Here is a 17,767-nt window from a genome sequence, read left to right on the forward strand (position 1 = left end):
AAAGGAAGAAAACCCACAGCTGTCTAGCAGATCTTATTACCAGGTGTACAGAAAAACCTTCCCATGTTAGGTTAGATTAATATATTATAACCATCACTGGTTCAGTTTTATAACATGGCTTAAGCACATCTCCATCTACATTAGGTGGAACGCACTCAATAATTACCACCATCCTGTAAATCATAGGTAAAACATTCTTAGAACACTTCTTTGTCTACTGTGGGTCAAACACACCAAGGAGTTTTTCACCAGTCAGTGTTTCAGTGCTGTGACAACTTCCACTGCTTCTTTGTCTACTACAGGTCAGCACACCAAGTGTCTTGTAACTACTAGCTTGCACTCTAGAGAACATACCTCTCTTCTACTGAGACTGAGATGTAGAGCATGCATCTCACCACTATTAAGACCCCATTCTAAGCACACATGCCACTTCTGCAGTGGCTAAACTCTGAAGGAAATGTGACAACACTATTGATCCTGTATTCTAGAACACACATCTTACCATTGCTGAATCAGTGTTCTACAGAAGGCTTAGCACAACTACTGAGCTTGCACTCTGAAAGTATCATCCTACCTCTACTGAGTCAACATTATATGGCATACATGTTCCAACTTCTGAGTTTGCACTATGGAATACACATTATGCCAATACTGAGCAAGCTCTAGTGTACACATGACAATGTACTGATCCCCACATCAAAGGGTAATGCTGAAAATTATTCAAAGTACTGCACCCTTGTGCTCATTTCACATACTAAGCAAGATAATGCTCAAAATTCTTTGTGCTAGGCTTCAAAGTATTTGAACCAAGAACTTCAAAATATGTACGATAGATTTAGAAAAGGCAGAGGAATGAGGACTTATACTGCCCACATTCATTGCCTACTAGAGAAAGTAGGAAGTCAAGAGATACCTGGAATAACAGGCAAGTTGGACCTTGGAGTACATATGAAGTATGGCAAAGGCTAACAGAATTCCCTAAGAGAACTCACCATTTATAGAAAACACACTCTTCCAACAACACAAGAGATGACTCTTGAGACGGTCAATGCTGAAATCAGACTGATTATGTTCTTTGCAGCCGAAGATGGAGAAGCTCTATGCAGTCAGAAAAAAACAAGACTGAGCAGTGACATGGCTCAGATCAGGAATGCCTTAAAGAAAACTTCAGACTTAAATTGAAGAAAGTATGGAAAACCACTAGACCATTTGGGTTGACCAAAATCAATCCCTTATGATTACACAGTGGATGTGACAAATAGATTTGAGGGATTAGATCTAATAGACAGACTGCTTGGATAACTATGGACCAAGGGTCATGACATTCTGCATGAGACAATGAACAAAACCATACCCAAGAAAAACAAATGCAAAAAGGCAAAAGGTTTGTCTGAGGAGGCCTTACAAATAACTTAGAAAAGCAGAGAAGCTAAAGGCATAGGAGAAAAAGAAAGATAATCCATTTGAATGCAATTTTCTTAAGAATAGCAAGGAGAGATAAGAAAAGCCTTCCTCAGGGATCAATGCAAAGAAATAGAGAAAAACTATAGGACGGCAAAGAACAGAGATCACCTCAAGAATGTTACAGATACCAAGGGAACATTTCATGCAAAGATGGGCACAATAAAGGAGAGAAAATATATGAACCTAACAGAAGCAGATATATTAAGAAGTGGTGGCAAGAATACACAGAAGAGCTAAACTTAAAAAAAAAAGAGGAAGGAGGAGAAGAAGAAGAAGAAGAAGAAGAAGAAGAAGAAGAAGAAGAAGAAGAAGAAGAAGAAGAAGAAGAAGAAGAGGATCTTAATGACCCACATAAGCATGAAGGTGTCTTTACTCACCCAGAACAGACATCCTGGAATGTGAAATCAAGTAGCCCTTAGTACATAACTCTGAACAAAGTTACTAGAGGTAATGTGTTTCCAGTTGTGGAATTTCAAGTCCTACCTGATTATGACATTAAAATCCTGCACTCAATATGCCAGCAAATTTGAAAAGCTCGTCACTGGCCACAGAACTTGCAAAGGTTAGTTTAAACTCCAATCCTCAAGAAAAGCTATGCCAAAGATTGTTTAAAGTAACACACAATTGCACACATCTCACATGTAAGCACAGTCATGTTCAAAGTTCTTCAAGCTAGGCTTCAGCAGTACATGAACCAAGAACTTCCAGATGTTAAAGCTGGATTTAGAAAACTCAGAGAAACCAGAGATCAAATTGCCAGCATCCATTGGATCAGAGAAAAAAGCAAGGGAGTTCAGGAAAAACACCTACATCTGATTTGGACTTTGGACAAAGGTTTTGACTGTGTGGATGACAACAAGTTATGGGAAATTCCCAGAAAGATGTAAATACCAGACCTCTTTAGCTGCCTGCTGAGGAATCTGTAAGCATGTCAAGAAGCAACACTTGGACATAGAACAATGCACTAGTTTCAAATTGGGAAAGGAGTACATCAAGGTTGTATATTGTCATGTGGCTTATTTAACTTATATTCAGCACATCATGTGAAATGCCATGCTGGATGAAGCCCACACTAGAATCAAGATTCCCTGGAGAAATATCAATAACCGCAGATTTGCAGTTGACACCACATATATGACAGAAAATGGAGAATAACTAAAGAGGATATTGATGAGAAGAAAGAAGAGAGTGAAAACCCTTGCTTAAAACTCAATGTTGAAAAAATGAAGATAATGGCATCTGGCCCCGCCACTTCACATCAAATAGGGAAATCATGTGGAAAAATGGAAACAGTGATAGACTTTATTTTCTCGGGCTCCAAAATCACTATAGATGGTGAGTGCAGCCATGGAATTAAAAGGTGCTAGATCCTATGAAGAAAAGCTGTAACCATCTAAAGAGCATATTCAAAAGCAGAGGCATTACTTTGGAATTAATGGTCTATCAGGTCATACCTATGGAGTTTCCATTACTCATGTATGGATGGGAGAGTTGGACTATACAGGAAGTTGCACATGGAATAATTGATGATTTTGAACTGTGGTGTTGGAGAAGACTCTTGCGAGTCCCTTGGAGTGCAAGGAGATAAAAGCAGTCAATCCTGATGGAAATCAGCCCTGAATATTCATTGGAAGTACTTTTGCTGAAGCTGAAACTCTAATACTTTTGCCACCCGATGCAAAGAACTAACTATAGGAAAAGTCCCTGATGCTGGGAAAGCTTGAGTGAAGAAGGAGAAGGGCCTAGCAGGCGATGAGATGGTCGGATGGTAGAATTAATTTGATGCAAATGAGTTTGAGCAAACTCTGGGAGTTAGTGATGGACAGTGAGGCGTGGTGTGCTGCGTAATAAGGAACATAACATTCCTTATTTTATTGCAGAGAGTTACTATGCCTGAGCAACTGAACAACAGCAGAATAATACATTTCAGTAACAAGTGAAGACGCAACTTTCAGGAAGATGCTCAGAGAAAAATAGAGAAAAAATATCAATCCACTTATACAGCCATTTTTGCTGTTATTGAAACAAGTTTTTTCCATATTTAAATACGGCTTTCCTGAAGTATGTGAATTCTAACTTGTTTTTTCACCTCAGAGAGGTGTGTTGATGAAGTCACGATGCACAGAGACATGTCAGTTCTCACAGATTCCCTTAATAAAATCATGATGTACTTAAGAAGTTGGGGGTATTTTTCCCATGGGAATAAATATTTTGATGAGGAAGTCTTTAATACTTTAGAAAATGTTAATCACTATAATCAAATTTGTTTGGAATATTTGTAGTCTTTCCTTTGGTATCAGAAGATACTGCAGCCCTAACAATAAGGCAGGATTTTCCAACCAAAACCCTGAAACAGAACAGCTCACCACACTCTAAAAGCACATTAGAAAAGTGTTAATTTGCTATTCAAATCAGTGAGCATTATACCCAAATTAAAGAATGGCTAAAAAGCTTGAAGAACATCACGAGAGCCTACTAAAATAAATCAATATGGGATTAATGGTATGAAAGGTTAGAGTAGATGAAACGAATTATATTAATGGTAAATAGATTAAAGTTTCCTAGCGTTGGGCAGAATGAGAAGTCTCAGAAACTGAAACAAACAAATCTACACATTATTTTAGAAAATCCAAATGGCTTCAGAATGAAATATAAAGGTGCAGAAGAGATAGCTAACAGCTTAAGTAGATGTATGTATACTCGAATTATTTGAGCAACATGATGTTTCATTGGCTTTTAGGCATTCACAAAACAAATTTGAACTCTGATGATTGGGATACCCTTACCTCTCATCCTGGTGAACTATTGCCTAGAATATTTTTATTCTGTGATAAACTTCTTCTAATCAGTATCATTCTATCACATTTTGAAAAATAAGTATTTTTGCGCTTTCAATGCTACATATATGTAACTAACCTCTGCTAAACTCACTGGGTTTTTTTTTAAGGTCTTATTTATTTATTTATTATTCCATTTTACTCATTTATTTTTTATTTTACTTTCTTTTACTTTACAATACTATATTGGTTTTGCCATATATTGACATTAATTTTTATTTTTTTTTGATTTTTATTTTTTTCTTTATTTTACTTTACAATACTGTATTGGTTTTGCCATACATTGGCTTGAATCCCCCATGGGTGCACATGCATTCCCAAACATGAATCCCCCTCCCAACTCCCTCCCCATAACATCTCTCTGGGTCATCACTGCACCAGCTCCAAGCATGCTGTATCCTGTGTCGGACATAGACTGGCGATTCGATTCTTACATGACAGTATACATGTTTCAATATCATTCTTCCAAATCATCCCACCCTCTCCCTCTCCCTCTCCCTCTGAGTCCAAAAATCAGTTATACACATCCGTGTCTTTTTTGTTGTCTTGCATACGGAGTCGTCACTGCAATCTTTCTAAATTCCATATATATGTGTTAGTATACTGTACTGGTGTTTTTCTTTCTGGCTTACTTCACTTCAGTTTCATCGGAGTTTTAATTGGCTCCAGTTTCATCCATCTCATCAGAACTGATTCAAATGCATTCTTTTTAATGGCTGAGTGATACTCCATTGTGTATATGTACCACAGCTTTCTTATGCATTCATCTGCTGATGGACATCTAGGTTGTTTCCATGTCCTGGCTATTATAAACAGTGCTGCGATGAAGATTGGGGTACATGTGTCTCTTTCAATTCTGGTGTCCTCGGTGTGTATGCCCAGCAGTGGGATTGCTGGGTCATAAGGCAGTGCTATTAGCAATTTTTAAAGGAATCTCCACACCGTTCTCCATAGTGGCTGTATTAGTTTGCATTTCCACCAACAGTGTAGGAGGGTTCCCTTTTCTCCACACCGTCTCCATCATTTATTGCTTGCAGATTTTTGAATCGCAGCCATTCTGACTGGTGTGAAGTGGTACCTCATTGTGGTTTTGATTTGCATTTCTCTAATGATGAGTGATGTTGAGCATCTTTTCATGTGTTTATTAGCCATCTGTATGTATTCTTTGGAGAAATGTCTATTTAGTACTTTGGCCCATTTTTTGATTGGGTCGTTTATTTTTCTGGAATTGAGCTGCATAAGTTGCTTGTATATTTTTGAGATTAGTTGTTTGTCAGTTGCTTCATTTGCTATTATTTTCTCCCATTCAGAAGGCTGTCTTTTCACCTTGCTTATATTATCCTTTGTTGTGCAGAAGCTTTTAATTTTAATTAGATCCCATTTGTTCATTTTTGCTTTTATTTCCAGAATTCTGGGAGGTGGATCATAGAGGATCCAGCTGTGATTTATGTCGGAGAGTGTTTTGCCTATGTTCTCCTCTAGGAGTTTTATAGTTTCTGGTTTGCATTTAGATCTTTAATCCATTTTGAGTTTATTTTCGTGTGCGGTGTTAGAAAGTGATCTAGTTTTATTCTTTTACAAGTAGTTGACCAGTTTTCCCAGCACCACTTGTTACAGAGGTTGTCTTTATTCCATTGTATATTCTTGCCTCCTTTATCAGAGATAAGGTGTCCATATGCGTGTGGATTTATCTCTGGGCTTTCTATTTTGTTCCATTCATCTATGTTTCTGTCTTTGTGCCAATACCATACTGTCTTGATGACTGTGGCTTTGTAGTAGAGCCTGAAGTCAGGCAAGTTGATTCCTCCAGTTCCATTCTTCTTTCTCAAGATTGCTTTGGCTATTCGAGGTTTTTTGCATTTCCATACAAATCTTGAAATTATTTGTTCTTGTTCTGTGAAAAATGTGGCTGGTAGCTTGATAGGGATTGCATTGAATTTGTAAATTGCTTTGGGTAGTATACTCATTTTCACTATATTGATTCTTCCAATCCATGACCATAGTATATTTCTCCATGTATTAGTGTCCTCTTTGATTTCTTTCATCAGTGTTTTATAGTTTTCTCTATATAAGTCTTTAGTTTCTTTAGGTAGATATATCCCTAATTATTTTATTCTTTTCGTTGCAATGGTGAATGTAATTGTTTCCTTAATTTTTTTCCCACTTTCTCATTAATAGTGTATAGGAATGCAAGGGATTTCTGAATGTTGATTATATATCTTGGAACTTTATTATATTCATTGATTAGCTCTAGTAATTTTCTGGTGGAGTCTTTAGGGTTTTCTATGTAGAGGATCATGTCATCTGCAAACAGTGAAATTTTTACTCCTTCTTTTCCAATTTGGATTCCGTTTATTTCTTTTTCTGCTTGATTTGCTGTGGCCAAAACTTCCAGAACTATGTTGAATAGTAGAGGTGAAAGTGGGCACCCTTGTCTTGTTCCTGACTTTAGGGGAAATGCTTTCAATTTTTCACTATTGAAGATAATGTTTGCTGTGGGTTTGCCATATATTGCTTTTATTATGTTGAGTTATGTTCCTTCTATTCCTGCTTTCTGGAGAGTTTTTGTCATAAATGGGTGTTGAATTTTGTCAAAGGCCTTCTCTGCATCTATTGAGATAACCGTAAGTCTTTTATTTTTCAATTTGTTACTGTGATGAATTGCATTAATTGATTTACAGATATTGAAGAATCCTTGCATCCCTGGGATAAAGCCCACTTGGTCATGGTGTATGATCTTTTAAATGTGTTGTTGGATTCTGATTGCTAGAATTTTATTGAGGATTTTTGCATCTATGTTCATCAGTGATATTGGCCTGTAGGGTTTTTTTTTTTTTTTTTTTTGTAGTATCTTTGTCAGGTTTTGGTATTAGGGTGATGGTGGCCTCATAGAATGAGTTTGGACGTTTACCTTCCTCTGCAATTTTCTAAAAGAGTTTGAGTAGAAAAATTTTGGTAGAATTCAGCTGTGAAGACATCTGGACCTGGGCTTTTGTTTGCTGGAAGATTTCTGATTACAGTTTCAATTCCCGTGCTTGTGATGGGTCTGTTAAGATTTTCTATTTCTTCCTGGTTCAGTTTTGGAAAATTGTTTTTTTTTTTTTCCTAAGAATTTGTCTATTTCTTCCACGTTGTCCATTTTATTGGCATATAATTGCTGATAGTAGTCTCTTACAATCCTTTGTATTCCTGTATTGTCCGTTGTGATCTCTCCATTTTCATTTCTAATTTTATTGATTTGATTTTTCTTTCTTTGCTTCTTGAGGAGTCTGGCTACTGGTTTGTCAATTTTATTTATCCTTTCAAAGAACCAGCTTTTGGCTTTGTTGATTTTTGCTATGGTCTCTTTTGTTTCTTTTGCATTTATTTCTGCCCTAATTTTTAAGATTTCTTTCCTTCTGCTAACCCTGGGGTTCTCCAATTCTTCCTTTCTAGTTGCTTTAGGTGTAGAGTTAGGTTATTTATTTGACTTTTTTCTTGTTTCTTGAGGTATGCCTGTATTGCTATGAACTTTCCTCTTAGCACTGTTTTATAGTGTCCCACAGGTTTTGAGTTGTTGTGTTTTAATGTTCATTAGTTTCTAGGCATATTTTGATTTCTTTTTTGATTTCTTCTGTGATTTGTTGGTTATTCAGAAGTGTGTTGTTCAACCTCCATATGTTGGGATTTTTAATAGTTTTTCTCCTGTAATTGAGATCTAATCTTAATGCATGATGTTCAGAAAAGATGCTTGGAATGATTTCGATTTTTTTGAATTTATCAAGTTTAGATTTATGGCCCAGGATGTGATCTGTCCTGGAGAAGGTTCCATGAGCACTTGAGAAAAAGCTGAAATTCATTGTTTGGGGGTGAAATGTCCTAGATATCAATTAGGTCTAACTGGTCTAATGTATCATTTAAAGTTTGCATTTCTTTGTTCATTTTCTGTTTAGTTGATCTGTCCATAGGTGTGAGTGGGGTGTTAAAGTCTCCCACTATTATTGTGTTATTGTTGGTTTCCCCTTTCATACTTGTTAGCATTTGTCTGACATATTGCGGTGCTCCTATATTGGGTGCATATATATTTATAATTGTTATATCTCCTTCTTGGATTGATCCTTTGATCATTATGTAGTGGCCTTCTTTGTCTCTTTTCACAGCCTTTGTTTTAAAGTCTATTTTATCGGATATGAGTATTGCCACTCCTGCTTTCTTTTGGTCTCTATTTGCATGGAATATCTTTTTCCAGCCCTTCACTTTCAGTCTGTATGTGTCCCTTGTTTTGAGGTGGGTCTCTTGTAAGCAGCATATAGAGGGGTCTCGTTTTTGCATCCATTCGGCCAGTCTTTGCCTTTTGGTTGGTGCATTTAACCCATTTACGTTTAAGGTAATTACTGATAAGTATGATCCCGTTGCCATTTACTTTAGTGTTTTGCGTTTGGGTTTATACACCCTTTTTGTGTTTCCTGTCTAGAGAATATCCTTTAGAATTTGTTGGAGAGCTGGTTTGATGGTGCTGAATTCTCTCAGCTTTTGTTTGTCTGTAAAGCTTTTGATTTTCTCCTTCGTATTTGAATGAGATCTTTGCTGGGTACAGAAATCTGGGCTGTAGGTTATTTTCTTTCATCACTTTAAGTATGTCTTGCCATTCCCTCCTGGCCTGAAGAGTTTCTATTGAAAGATCAGCTGTTATCCTGATGGGAATCCTCTTGTGTGTTATTTGTTGTTTTTCCCTTGCTGCTTTTAATATTTGTTCTTTGTGTTTGATCTTTGTTAATTTGATTAATATGTGTCTTGGGTTGTTTTGCCTTGGGTTTATCCTATATGGAACTCTCTGTGTTTCTTGGATTTGGATGATTATTTCCTTCCCCATTTTAGGGAAGTTTTCAACTATTATCTCCTCAAGGATTTTCTCATGGTCTTTCTTTTTGTCTTCTTCTTCTGGGACTCCTATAACTCGAATGTTGGAGTGTTTCATATTGTCCTGGAGGTCTCTGAGATTGTCCTCATTTCTTTTAATTTGTTTTTCTTGTTTCCTCTCTGATTGATTTATTTATACCATTCTATCTTCTATTTCACTAATCCTTTCTTCTGCCTCCGTTATTCTACTATTTGTTTCCTTCAGAGTGTTTCTGATCTCATTTATTGAGTCATTCATTATATATTGACTCTTTTTTATTTTTTCTAGGCCCTTGTTAAACCTTTCTTGCATCTTCTCAATCCTTGTCTCTAGGCTATTTATCTGTGATTCCATTTTGATTTAAAGATTTTGGATCATTTTCACTATCAATATTCAGAATTCGTTCTCAAGTAGATTCCCTACCTCTTCATCTTTTGTTTGGTTTGGTGGGCAACTCTCCTCTTCCTTTACCTGCTGAGTATTCCTCTGTCTCTTCATCTTGGTTATATTGCTGCATTTGGGGTGGCCTTTTTATATTCTGGTAATCTGTGGAGTTCTCTTTATTATGGAGCTTCTTCACTGTGGGTGGGGTTGTATCAGTGGCTTGTCAAGGTTTCCTGGTTAGGGAGGCTTGTGTTGGAGTTCTAGTGGGTGGAGCTGGGTTTCTTCTCTCTGGAGTGCAGTGGAGTGACCAGTAATGTGTTATGAGACGTCAAAGGTTTTGGAGTAACTTTGAGATGCCTGTATATTGAAGCTCAGGGCTGTGTTCCTGTGTTGCTGGAGAATTTGCATGGTATGTCTTGTTCTGGAACTTGTTGGCCCTTTGGGTGGAGCTTGGTCTCAGTGTAGGTATGGAGGCATTTGATGAGCTCCTATTGCTTAATGTTCCCTGAATTTAGGAGTTCTCTGATGTTTTCAGGCTTTGGACTTAAGCCTCCTGCTTCTGGTTTTCAGTTTTATTTTTACAGTAGCCTCTAGACTTCTCCATCTATACAGCACTGATGATAAAACATCTAGGTTAAAGATGAAAAGTTTCTCCACATTGAGGGACACCCAGAGAGGTTCACTGAGTTACAAGGAGAAGAGAAGACGGAGGAGTAGTTAGAGGTGACTGGAATGAGATGCAGTGAGATCAAAAGAGGAGAGAGCAAGCTAGCCAGTAGTCACTTCCTTATGTGCGCTCCATAGTCTGGACTGCTCAGAGGTATTTATGGAGTTATACAGGGAAGAGGTGAGGGAGGAAGTAGGCAGAAGTGGCCAGGAGGATAAGAGAGAGGAATGAGAAGGAGAGAGACAAATCCTGCCAGTAACCAGTTCCTTAGGTGTTCTCCACACACAGAGATTCACAGAGTTGGATAGTGAAGAGATGGGAGAGGAAAGAGACAGAGGCCACCTTTCTCTCTGAGAAAAAGGAGAGTCCAAAGGGGGAGAGAGTGGTCAAGCCAGAAATCTCACTCTCAGGTAATATTGGGTAGTGAAGTTTGTGTTTTTAAATGTACAAAATTGCCAACAAAAACCAAAAAGCAAAGATTAAAAATCTAGAGTAGAGGTTGGATTTTCAAAAATACAATATTAAAGAAAAGAAGCAGAAGGAAAAAGGAAAAAAAAATGCCACAATAATTATTAAAAAAAAAAAAAAAGACAACAACCACCCAAAGACTATATATGGTTTTTGCCTTAAAAAAAAAAAGTCTTTTTTTTTTAAATTTTAATAGTAATAGTAGGTTACAGAAATAAAAATTAGAGGAGAAATAGAAGACTTAACAATTTTTTAAAAAGTTAGAAAAAGAAAGAAAAAAAAAAAGGAATGATTTTAAAAATAGTAAAAATATATCTAGCCCTTCTCTGATGTTGTGGGCAGTGTGGGGTCTCTTCCAAGGCGGTTCCCTCCGTTTAAATTCTTCTGTTTGCTGGTTTTTAGGCTCACTAGTTCAGTCGCACAGTGGTGTTGGGGGGGGGGGGGATGCTGCAAACAAATAGCACTGTCGTGTGCACACAGTGTCTCAGCTCCGCAGGACCTGTCCCTTTTCACGGAGCACAAACCACTCTGGCTCTACAATGCTCAGCCGGGAACCATCTGAGGCTGGCCCTAGGCTGCGTGCACTTACCCGGTCTAAGCCGCTCAGGTTCAGCACTCAGGTAGCCCTCAGAGGCACAGATTCACTTGGGACTGCATTTTGTGCCCTTCCCAGGTCCGAGTAGCTCAGGTGTTTGGGGAGTGCGATCGCTGGGACTTGTCGTCTTTTCTGCCTCTGCTTCTCAGTTTTCTGGGTGGACCGCAGGTGCTCCTTGTGAGGCAGATGGTGACTGTCCAGCACCCCCAGAAGTCTTAGCAAAGAAGCCCGCTTGCAATTTGGTAAGTAAAGTCTCTCCGGGTCTGCAATTGCCCCTTTCCAGCCCTTATGGCTCTGGCTGCCTGTCCCCAATGAGGGATGGTCTGCAGCTGGCTTTTTTGGTTCCGTCCATGTTCTGTGTGTGGTCCTGGTGGTGTCTTATGTTCGAGCTCTTTGCATGGTAGCTATCCCACAGTCTGGTTTGCTAGCCCAAGTTAGATCGTTCTGGTTGTGTGTGGGGCATTCCTGCCCAATTCTTACAAAGCACTGCAGCCCGCACCTCCAGCATGTCCCTGCCCTGCCCCCACTTCCTAGAGGTGGATGCAGGCGTCTGTGCTGCTTTTCCACTGGGGGAGTTACCGTTGGGCTTGTAATCTGTTGGTTTAAATTATTTATTTATTTTTCCTTCCTGTTATGTTGCCCTCTGTGTTTCCAAGGCTTGCCACAGACTCGGCAGGGAGAGTGTTTCCTGGTGTTTGCAAACCTCTCTTCTTAAAATTCCCTTCCTGGGATGGGCTTCCCTTCCCAGAACGGAGCTCCCTCCCCACCTCCTTTGTCTCCTTTTTCGTCTTTTATATGTTTTCCTACCTGTTTTTGAAGACAATGGTCTGCTTTTCTGGTTGCCTGATGTCCTCTGCCAGCCTGCAGAAGTTGTTTTGTGCAGTTTACTCAGCGTTGAAATGTTCTTTTGAGGAATTTGTGAGGGAAAAAGTGGTCTTCCCGTCCTATTCCTCCACCATCTTAGGACCTCCCTGTTATTTTTAAAATTGCATTTATTTTGGTGGGGCCAGGTAGTCATGGATGTTCAAGTGCTTTCTCTAGCTGAGGCAAGTGGTATGGTGCACTTTACTATGCTGCATAGCCTTCTCATTGTGATGTTTCTTTTGTTGGAGAACACTGGCTCTAGTTTTGGCACATGAGCTCCTGAGTTGTGGCCCATGAGCTTAGTTACACTTCAGCATGTGAGATCTTCCCAGACAAGGATCATTGGGAAGCTGAATATTAATCGATGGATCACTAGGGTAGTTCTGAACAAACGCAGACTATACAGGCTGGAAGTTTGATACAGTACATATGAAAGCCAAGAAGTACTTCTTAAGTAGATACTGTGTTGCTTTGGGGGATTCTCCTGGTGGCTCAGTGGTAAAGAGTCCACTTCCCAGTGTAGATGACCCAGGGTTGAGAAATCCCTGAGTTGGGAAGATAGATCTTCTGGAAGAGAGAATGAAAACCAGCCTCAGTATTCTTGCCTGGGAAATCCCATGGGCAGAGGAACCTGGTGGTCTATGGTACATGGAGATGAAAAAGGAATGGAAATGATTTAGCAACTAATCACGACCACCACCACCATGTTGTTTTGGCAGATAAAGTAGATCGTTTCTTTAAATGACCTTTGCCTGGAATGTCTGAAAAGTAGTCAGTGCTTTTGATTATTAAAATTATGCATAAGTAAAAGGCATTTTTATTTTATTGTGTGTAAAAATCCTTTACAATATTGACTGTAAATTTCTATAATGTATTGCCAGAGAATTTAGCCAGTCATTATATACATTTATTTTGTTCTCTTTTGAAGCCATGTCTTACAAGAGCAAATGATTTCAATTATGTTCTTGCTTTGGTATCCGTCTTGAATTAGGGTTTATTTATTTATTTGAAAGAAGCATTTCAGTAGGTTTCAATCATTTATTTAATCATTTAATATTTTCTACTAGAACAACTAGCCTCTAAAAAGGGAAATGACACTCCACTTCTCCTCTAATATTATAGGGAAAAGAGAGTAGTAAAGTTCATTGCTTTATGTATTTTTTTTTCAGGGTTAAAATAAAACTGCTTATTCTCACAGTCATGTCTGGTTCTTTGTGAGCCTCTGAAATATAACCCATCAAGCTCCTCTTGCCATGGGGGTTCTTCAGGCAACAATACTAGAGTGGGTTATTAAGCCACTTTTCCAGTGGCTCTCTCATAGCAGATGGATTGTTTACTATCTAAACCACCAGGGAAGCCTAAAGAATGCTGGAGTGAGTGGCTTATTGCTTCTCCAGAGCATCCTCTCAAACCAGAAATCAAACTGGGGTCTCCTGCATTGCATCATATTCTTAGGCAGGTTACCTATCAGGGAAACCCTGGTTTCTGCTAAAAAGTGCCAATTGTCATTCCTTAGTATGTAGACTCACTGATCATATGTCATGATTAAATAGGAGACAACTTTCAGTACAAAGTTTGAAGAAAATTATGCCATAATGATAAAAATACCCAATACATTATATATACTAAAATTAGGAAAAAAATAAAAATAAACTCAAGGACCATAGCCTGGGAAATGGTCTTCCGTACAGTTTAAAGAGGAGTGTTCTGAAGCTGTAGAGGCAGAGCCAGCACACATAGAAAATTCTTTAAAGTTGAAAGTACATGAATGAAACCTATATCGTGGTAAAAGGATCCTGTTAACCACAAAATACAGGTCTGGCAACAGTGATGTTAGTGTTTTCCTAGGCAAGAATCTGGAATCATTACACTTCTTAATTATCTTAACTAACTAGGAACGGATAACTCCAAAGCACAGAAATGTACAATCTCATTTTCATATCCTGACTTCCCCAGAGGGTACACTGGTGAAAGATAACTGCAACAGATTTTTACTTTCCCATTCAAGTGAATACCCAGTGACTATTCTCCATGGTTAAAGCAGATGTACAATATTTGTTTCCCAGGTCAAAAATAGGCTGTCTAGCATAAAGTTCAAGCAAAATTATATCTAGCCAGAATGTTCACTAATACTTAATAGCTGAAAAGATCTTCCATCACTATGAAAATCAATTCTAAACATTTTATTTCTGAAGAGAAACTATTTTTTGTTTCTTTGTTTACAGCAACTTCATTTATTTATATTTTGCTTTACAATAGTGTATTGGTTTTGTCAGACATCAACATGAACCCTCCACAAGTGTACACGTGTTCCCAATCCTAAACCCCCCCCCCCCTTCCACCATCCCCATACCATCCATCTGGGTCAACCCAGTGCAACAGTTCCAAGCATCCTCTCTTGCATCGAAGCTAGACTGGCGATTCTTTTCTCATATGACATTATACATGTTTCAATGCCATTCTCGAAAATCATCCCACCCTCTCCCTTTCCCACAGAGTCAAAAAGACTGTTCTATTCATCTGTGTCTCTTTTGCTGTCTCGCATACAGGGTTATCATTAACATCTTTCTAAATTCCGTATGTTTACAGTAACTTTAAACTGTATTCCATCACTCCAACATTGGATACACAGACTAGGGCCTCTACCTCTGCCACCAACAGTCCCTAGCTTCAGTTCAGTTCAGCTCAGTTCAGTTCAGTCACTCAGTTGTGTCTGACTCTTTGTGACCCCGTGAAATGCAGCACACCAGGCCTCCCTGTCCATCACCAACTCCCGGAGTTCACTCAGACTCACGTCCATCAAGTCAGTGATGCCATCCAGGCATCTCATCCTGTCATCTCCGTCTCCTCCTGCCCTCAATCCCTCCAAGCATCAAATTATTTTCCAATGAGTCAACTCTTCACATGAGGTGGCCTGAAGGGTTAATTGGGTTGCAGAGATGTGCCTGCAAAGGGTCTCTCTGCTCAGGCTGAGCGTCCTTGCATACGAGGTGTTCTGCCAAAGAGTCTGGACATAGCCTTGAGTTTAATGGTCCCTTGCAAATGAGGGAGCATTCCCTTCTTGAGATAAGAAGGAGATGAGGGATTTGGGCAGACTCTTCAGTAGACAGAGATTTCACTCCCCTTTGCTATACAATAACATGTATGTACCTGCATTGTACTGAAAAGGCTTATTCTTACAGTCTGGAATTCTGCCTAAGGAGGGCTTTATAATAATAAACTGCAATTAGTTTGCCCAGTTGTTCCTCTGGCCAGAGTGGTGTCCTGTCTGTCTTTTGTATGTCTTGTATATTTTATGTCATTTCACTCATAATCTCTAGAAATCACCTACATCTGGCACCCAACGTGGGGCTCGAGTGAAACCGAAAGAGGTAAGAAACCCCTGGGGAATTTTAGATCCATAGCAGGGGAGCTTTCAGAAACATGGGGAATTCCTCACCCTAGCGGAAAAAATTGCTAGGTGAATTCTTGTACATAATCATGAAGAATTCTTCACCTTAGCAGATGGGAACTTTCAAAAGTTCATGGTTCAAAAAACCATTGGGAAATCCTGCTAGGAAGAAATAAATGTTCATTAAGGGCACATATGTGAATTTATATATTAAGTCATGTTATAGAATTTATGTAATGCTATAACACAGGCTTTGACTTTGCTATATACTGATAATGAGACTAAATCTAATACTTTAATGAAGGAAGAGGCAATTTATGAGGATATGCCAAATGGTGGTGAAATTTCTGCATTGCCTGAAAGTAAGGATACAAATAAGCCTCCTTCTGGAAATGGTGAAACATCTGATCGTTCAGAATCAGATTCAGAGACTTCTTCGGTTTTGTCAGAGGAGGGCAAAGAGATTTAAAAAATGACCCATCTATTCTGGGAATGGTGGAAATCCCGTAAGGAGGAGAAAAAATCTACACCTCTGCTCCTCCTTGTGCTTCTCTTTTCCCCAACTTCCTGTTAACATTGTTTCAGATTCTCAATATGCTGTTCCCTCCCCATGTCTCCCTTCCATTGACTCTTAAACAGTTATTGATAAGTTGTTTTACCAAGTAAAACAATTGCTTTTGCAGCGTACAGGGTTAGTTTTCTTTACTCACATTCATACACATTCTGCCCTTCCTAGACCCTTATCATTCAAAAATGCTACAATTGATGCCTTACTTTATCCTATAAAAGCAGCAAAGCAAAAACATCTCTTACAACATACCAACTTAAAAGGGTTATAAAAATCTCATGCTATTACTCAAAATCAAGCTCAAAATATTGTTCATTCTTGTTCCATATGTACACCCTTTGGTTACTGTTTACCTCACCAAGTGTCAACGTAAGAAGACAACAAGCAAATCAGATATGGCAAATGAATGTAATTTACATTTCTTCCTTCGGACAACAAAAATGTGTGCATCATACTATAGACACTTGTACACATTTTCAGTAGGCCACTGCAGTACATTCTAAAAAGGCTGATGCTGTTATTACTCATTTGTTATCTTATTTTGCAGTATGAGATTACCAATTAAATTAAAAACTGATAATGCACCTGCTTACCAATCCGCAAAATTAGCTCACTTTTTATCTCAATACCATATAACTCATACTTTTGGTATTCCTTATAATAGTTAAGTGCAAACTATCATTAAAAGAGCTAATCATACCTTGTGTGATTATCTTAGAAAAATAAAAAAGGGAGAACAAGAGAGATTTATGAAACCTAAAGACATTCTGAATAAAACCTTACTTACCCTAAATTTTTTGAATGTTTCGAGCAAGGGAAATCTATCAGCAGCAGAGTTGCATTTTCAAGGGAAAGAAGAGGATAAGAAGATCTTGAATACGCCTATTTGGTATAAAGATAAAGAGAAAGGTTGGATCCCAGCATCCTTAATATATTTGGGACGAGGGTATGGTTTCATTTCTGTTGATAATTACAGGTTTTGGACCCTAGCAAGATTGATCAAAATCAACAATGGCTGATCCCCTTGTTCAAAAATTCAAAGAGCTTACTATGTAGAGAAGCCTTATCTCCCATACAAGAGAAGCAACACCTCCTACATGGGGTCAAATGAAGAGGTTGACCCAGGAAGCAGAGAAGACATTAATGAAGGTGGGGCAACCTCTAAATCCTACCAATCTTTTGCTTGCCATGATGGTGGTGGTGACATGTCAGGTAATTGGTGTATTGGCAAGTAATCATACATATTGGGCATATATACCTAATCCCCCATTAGTAAGAGCAGTTTCCTGAGGGGAACCAAAAGTGCAGGTATGTACTAATGAGACTGACTTATTTCCCCCACCAGCTTGTGGGGAAATAAAACAACTACCTCATCATAAATAATAATATAATATTAATGATTTGACCATTGCAGTGGAAGGTATTCCTTTATGTAAAGGGGGACACCCCTTTTGTCTGTCCACTAAGGAACATTCTCATCATTCTTATAATACATGGGGGGGTAAAGTATAATAATTACCATTTTGCTACTTTTACTGCACTTGTTTCCATCAGGAGATTTAGCACCTCAACAAAATTGATAGATATTCATAATGAAAAACACAGGTCGCTATGTCCTGTTAACTTTTTTGTTCCTTGTCTAGAATCTTT

Source organism: Ovis canadensis, chromosome Y (assembly GCF_042477335.2).
Source record: "Ovis canadensis isolate MfBH-ARS-UI-01 breed Bighorn chromosome Y, ARS-UI_OviCan_v2, whole genome shotgun sequence".
In the NCBI taxonomy this organism is placed as follows: domain Eukaryota; kingdom Metazoa; phylum Chordata; class Mammalia; order Artiodactyla; family Bovidae; genus Ovis; species Ovis canadensis.